This window comes from Armigeres subalbatus, chromosome 3, assembly GCF_024139115.2.
Source record: "Armigeres subalbatus isolate Guangzhou_Male chromosome 3, GZ_Asu_2, whole genome shotgun sequence".
NCBI classification, from domain to species: domain Eukaryota; kingdom Metazoa; phylum Arthropoda; class Insecta; order Diptera; family Culicidae; genus Armigeres; species Armigeres subalbatus.
In genome coordinates this window covers 114,049,685-114,055,561 of record NC_085141.1, presented here as the reverse complement: position 1 = coordinate 114,055,561, position 5,877 = coordinate 114,049,685, and the positions used below count along the sequence as shown (strand labels likewise).

The 5,877-nt window shown below is 42.9% G+C and overlaps 1 pseudogene; it reads left to right on the top strand.

The window, feature by feature from the left end:
• Positions 1-4,361: 4,361 nt before the first annotated feature.
• LOC134221900 (ejaculatory bulb-specific protein 3-like) overlaps positions 4,362-5,877 on the top strand; it is a 15,368-nt pseudogene continuing 13,852 nt past the window's right edge.

The following is a 5,877-nucleotide window of genomic DNA, read 5'->3' as shown; positions in this document are numbered from 1 at the left end:
TTGCTCAGATCGTTAGGAGAAGAAATATTTTCAATGTCAGAGTTAAGGGCCATCCCATCCCATATGCTTCAAGTGCAACGGGACCGGATGAGTATTCCATGTTTAAATGGCTCTTCCGGCGCGAAAACTCCTTTTCTTAAGCTCGCCAAAGACATTTGGGAAAACAGCACGTCTTGGACGAGTGGAGGTAAAGATTCGTTGTGCCTCTCCTGAAGATCATCGTGACTAGTCGATGCATCCAAGTTCAGGCCACTCTCCTGACCTCGTGTGCATCCAAAACCGTCTAGAGAATGGTCATCGACTCGGGGAGAAACTGGGAGCCGACGGAAGGTTCGGTAACCGTCAACACGCTTTTCGCTCAGGCTATAGCAATACTTTGCCAACCTGGGCAGTGTGCTCCAAGAAGAGTATGAGGAAGGAATACTGCTTTTGTCACTCGATATCGCAAAGCTTTTAACCGGACCTTAACCCCTTTGGTCCTTAGAAAACTACAAAACTATCACAGGCAACATCCTTGCTTTCGAAAAAACTTTCACCTGACGAACCTTCCAAGTGCTCATTGGCGACACAGCATCAGACGAGCTCTGAAGAAACTGGCGTCCCACGGGTTTCCTAGCGGTGACGATTTTCTTCATCGCTACGGACGTGGTTTCAGCGTTCTACCAGCGAACGTATATCTCCTAGTGGCACCGTTCAAATCGATTTGGTAGCACCCTCATGTGACTGATTTAGTCGTATGAGCTGTAGTGACTGATATGTGATAAGTGTGCTACTCAGGTATTTTTAACGCCGACGAAAATCGGACAGCAGGGACCGTTCCGGCTTAACGACCCCTCCCACGTCCTCTGCGAGTTAGGGGGCCTGCCCAGGACGTGGTGGGGCGGCAGCGAGCTCTTAATCTCTAAAAAGCTGCATGTGTCCGCAAGCAGGCCTATCAATGCGACCGTGTGCCGCTCAAAGCGCACAGGAGCCAAGGAGGCCAATTGGCACATCAGGATCAATGCCAGCGACATCCTGATTATGGCATCGCCTCCCGGTTCAAACGAGGTGATAACAAATATGAACTCCGATGATCCGTACTGGAATTCATTGCAACACGCTTCCGAAAAAGTGAGATTCGGTATACCGATGGATCCGTCTCCAACCCAGGAGCCGAGGCAGCCGGAGCTTGTGTCTGTGGACCTAGTCTGGCCAAACTCAGCCTACCTGCCAGTGCAATTTTTCGCCGAGGCGCCGTTTTTGTTGCGAACAAGCCAACGTGGTCTTCACGGACTCCGCAAATGTAATTTCACCCTTCAAGTGAGACTGAAACATCCCTGGATCCAACGAACTTTGAGGATGATTCGGTACCACCTTCGCCTAGACCCTAGCCACTGCGGCATTAGGGAAATACCGAAGCCAATACCGTCAGCGGACACGAGGGTTCTTACACGCTCCGTCTCACTGGCAGACGTTAAGAAATGGACGAAGAGCGTCGTCGACCAGGACTGAGCTCGTATGGCAATAGCAGAGGACTTTTGAGAAGAAGTTAGGATCTATCGGCCCTGGAAAGATCCAGCACCCTCAAAAGAATAACAGGTGATATCAAAGGTCCGGACCAAACACACAAGGGTCTCCCCACAACTTCAGTGGAGGCCCTTCCGGTCCCATTGTGATCTCTGCGAAACCGAAAACAGCGTTGAGCACTTTATCTGCAGGTGTCCCAGACGACCATTCCCGAAATCTTTGCGTGATACCGGGAAGTATTCTGGACGCACGGCAGATGACAAATCTGCAATGGCAGCCATTTTTGCTTCTTGCAGTTTGCCGGATTGTTCTACGAATTTTAGTATCTATCGGCCCCCGACCATACATCGGGGATGAGGCCCTACAGGAGGAAGGGCATTTTCGACCCCCAAAATCGTCTTTCTTCGATTCAGCTGGGGGCTTCTGCCTACACTATCCCTCACCAAGCTAAAGCAAGAAATGCCATTGCGCTTGATTTTTTTTCCATTCCTTTATAAGAAGGATATCGAGTAAAACCAATCGAGATTTTCAGTCTACCAATTTGTTCGGATTCCGGAATCGCCCAAATTTGCAGTGGCGTTCTGATCTTTCCATAGAAGAAAGGTTGAAAATCAAAGGTGTGGGGTTTGAGTAAAATGCCTTCAGCATGTGTTTATAGATTCACACCTCAGCGTGTCAATCGGCGAGCAGAAGCCAGATTCTGCCTCTTCTAGTCAGATCTCCGTGACGCTACCATCACAGAGTCACTGTCACAGAATTTCGTTGGCCATTTAGGCCACAAAAAGGATCTTTTGTTTTTGGCAATACATTTTGACGGAGATTTTAAGGGTTGGGCCTTCACCTCAACTACAATCCTTTAGAGGCAAACAAACCACCGGAGAACAGCACAAGTCGAAAAGGATTATAACTTTCCCGTACCAGGACGCAGCAAAATTACACGACTGCAAGTGTTACAGAAACTGAGATATCTACTCTACGAGACAAAACTCCGTCGTGTCTTTTTGTGGTAATTTTATTACTGCTTTGTTTCATAAATTTTAAAGTTTGATAATCACGTTTATTTTAAAGTGTTTAGGTTAGTTACAACTAATGGCGATGCCCTTGGTTGGCACGCTAGGGTGGCCCCTCTGTCCTACCCTGTTGAACTTAATCTAGAATAAAAAAAACACTTTAATAAAGTGGCTATTCGGCCGCACAAAATAAACACCCGAATCCGCGTCCGATACTTTACATTTTCAATCGAGAACTTTCTTGCTGGAGTACGCCAGTGCATCCAGAGTGTGCAGATTAACTGCAGATTAGCACTGGTAAAAATGTAGTTAAGAAACAATCAAATAAGAGTGGCTGTAGTTTTTAGGGAGTTCCTTTGTCATCACTGTAACAAATTCATCTCATCTCGAAAATAAGCAATAAATCATTCATTTTACCGGTTATTTTTATCAACATGTTGTTTACCATTTGCAAAAATCAAACAAGTAAGAAACAGATTTTTGGCTTTCGTACAACAAAGAACCCAAAAACATCTTCCGAAGAGGGCCCGGAGACCCACAGTATTATACACCGATCGACTCAGCTCGATGAACTGAGGTGATGTCTGTATGTGTGAATGTATGTATGTGTATGTGTGTATGTATCCACAATTTGTAGACACAATTTGTAGGCAATCAAACTCATCAAATGCTTTAGCCAAGCAAACCTGTGGCACAGCAGAGTGCGATTGATTCGCATTCTATACAGCCGCCCAGTCCGTTGTGGGAGGCATGGAGGATCTCTTGTTTATAAAAATGTACTGCTTGACTGTAGATATACAACAGTAAAGTTAGGGAGATTGGACAAATCAAGCATCCGAAAGATATTCAATTTGCAAAAAGAGAGTAACCGCGGTGAAGGTTGGTACTCGACTGATGGTTTTCCGCAAACGTGACCTTTAAGTGGTCTTGATGTAGGGGTTATCACGCCTATCAAGAGTAGGAGCTGAGGGTTAGAGTCCTCCAAGACACGTGGATTCTTTTTCGCAAAATTTCATATCAATTTGTCCATTTCGAAACATGTGCTGTGCATATAAAATAACTTTCATGTGCCATGTGCTGTGCAATAAAACTTTCAAATGTGATTTTTACACTACACGAGATGCACGAGAAAGGCATCATTGCCACTAGGTGGATTAATCTGGGTTTTTGGTTTGTTTTTGATAGGGGGAGTAGTGGGAGCAGTGAGATGAAGAATCGGAATAAATACCCTTTTAAAATGCAAAAATGTTCTTTTTATCAGCATTACATGTTCCATTTCACAGGTAACACTTTTCAGAACTTTTAATATTTACAGCTTCTCCCCGTGTTTTACGTTACTTCTGGAACATATTTAGTATTCTACAATCTTCTTCATGCTTCATTTTTTTCACGATGGCCTTTGGCGTGAGTCCACGTCATTTACGCTAGTTCATGACAAGATATACAGCGTCAATAGCAACTTAATTTGGGAACACACAGCAAACTCAAGCAAACTGTGAGCTATATTGTTCAAATGAGCAAAACCCGATTGCGGAACTGTTAATTGCGATAGCATCCCAAATGCAACTAAATTATTCGCATATTCATTGCTACCTATTTCTAATTATCACCTGAGGAGTTTTACTGAGTGTATTAAGTGTTGCGATCTATGTGTTTCAAACGTAATGACTTTCAAAAGGTTTCAAATGATTCTGCTTTTTAAATCACTGCGTTACATCATCAATGAATATAAATAAGTATCGCTTCAAAATAATCGCCACAGTTCAAAACAATCCTTTAGGAGCACTCTCCTCCTTTGTTGTGCCTCAAACATGAAAATTCTAATCCCTTAACTTTGTGGATGGCATGGCCCAGGATGGCTATCCCACCAAGTACGATAACATCGATGTGGATGAAATCCTCAACTCGGACGCCTCTTCAAAAACTATTTCAACTGCCTGATGGATGCCGGTCCCGCACGCCCGAAGGAAATGAACTGAAGAAATATCTACCGGATGCCATTTCAACAGGGTGTGTCAAGTGAAGACAAGCAACGCGAGATTACTGCTAAGGTGGTGAAGTTTTTGGTCGAGAGCGTCTCAGGAGTGGAACGCCCTGCGAGGAGTACGATCCGATAACACCTACGCACTAAGTACCGCGATGAAGCAGCCAAGTTAGGAATCAACGTGAAGGAATGATTCTGGATGCAAAAAGTATTTACAATCACTTAGGCGATTTGGGATGGAATACAGAGTTGTTAAGCTAAAAAGCAGTTTTCGATTTATTGACATTTTTGTCAGTTTCAACAATCACTATGCAATTAAATTCTTATTCTTATTTAAAATTCAGCGAAGCATACCTATGTATTAAAAATTATTCCTTCCTGAGATGTTAATGAACATGTAGAGTTAAACACGACCAACAGATCACCTGCTATTCTTTTTCTTCTTTTGCATGATTGATTTACCTTTTATCGCAGGTAAGTAGTAGCTTAAGTGAAAAAGTCAATAAGTAAATCAGAAATTATGAATTCTATTTGATGATCAGCTCAGCTCAAGTGATCCTGTAGCAACATTTATGTATATGTTCATGAAAGCTGAAACACCTGTCTGAAAATAATGTTCATGACGACGCGGATTTACTGGTTTCTCAACCAGTAAGGTAATGATCCTCTGTGTATCTTCAACTATGATATAAAACAAATATGTACAAACAAATTGATTTAATGGTTCCAGTCAACTAATTTGCAATTGAAATCTCCAATGCTGACCCTGTCACTGTCCATCGACCTACTCAACGACATCGAACGTGTCAGTCAATAAAACAAAAAGCATTAACTGTTTGAACCCATCATGTCTTGTGAGTAAGAACGAATGTGATTTTTTTTCAAATGAAACACATGGAAAACAATCTTATCTAGATTAACAAAACTCAATTATTGTCAGACGTCGGTTCAGCAATATGAAACTCTTTGTTATTTTGTTTGTATTAAAACTTAACCCCAGTTATTTGCTTAAATTTATGTACTGAAATGGAAAGGTATGATCATCAATTACTTTTTCATTGAATTGTATACGTTCTTCTATTCTACGCCAACGCAAGTCGGGACTGACTTATAGGTTAGCGGCAGTATATACGCTGAACAAAACTCAATCATGCCAAAAACGTGTTTGAACTCGATTGGTGTTTTGCGGCTTCTTCCACTATATTTAGAAACCGGATCCAAGCAGGCGTATCCTCTCGAACATCAATTTGATGTCGTCGCATTGTCTGGTGGCAACGCCGATGCCAGCCGGTAGGTAAGTAAATCGCTTCGCACACACCTGTTGTGTCATCCACTCGACCCCTCAGCAATACGTAACTGAAACGAAGCAATACCGAT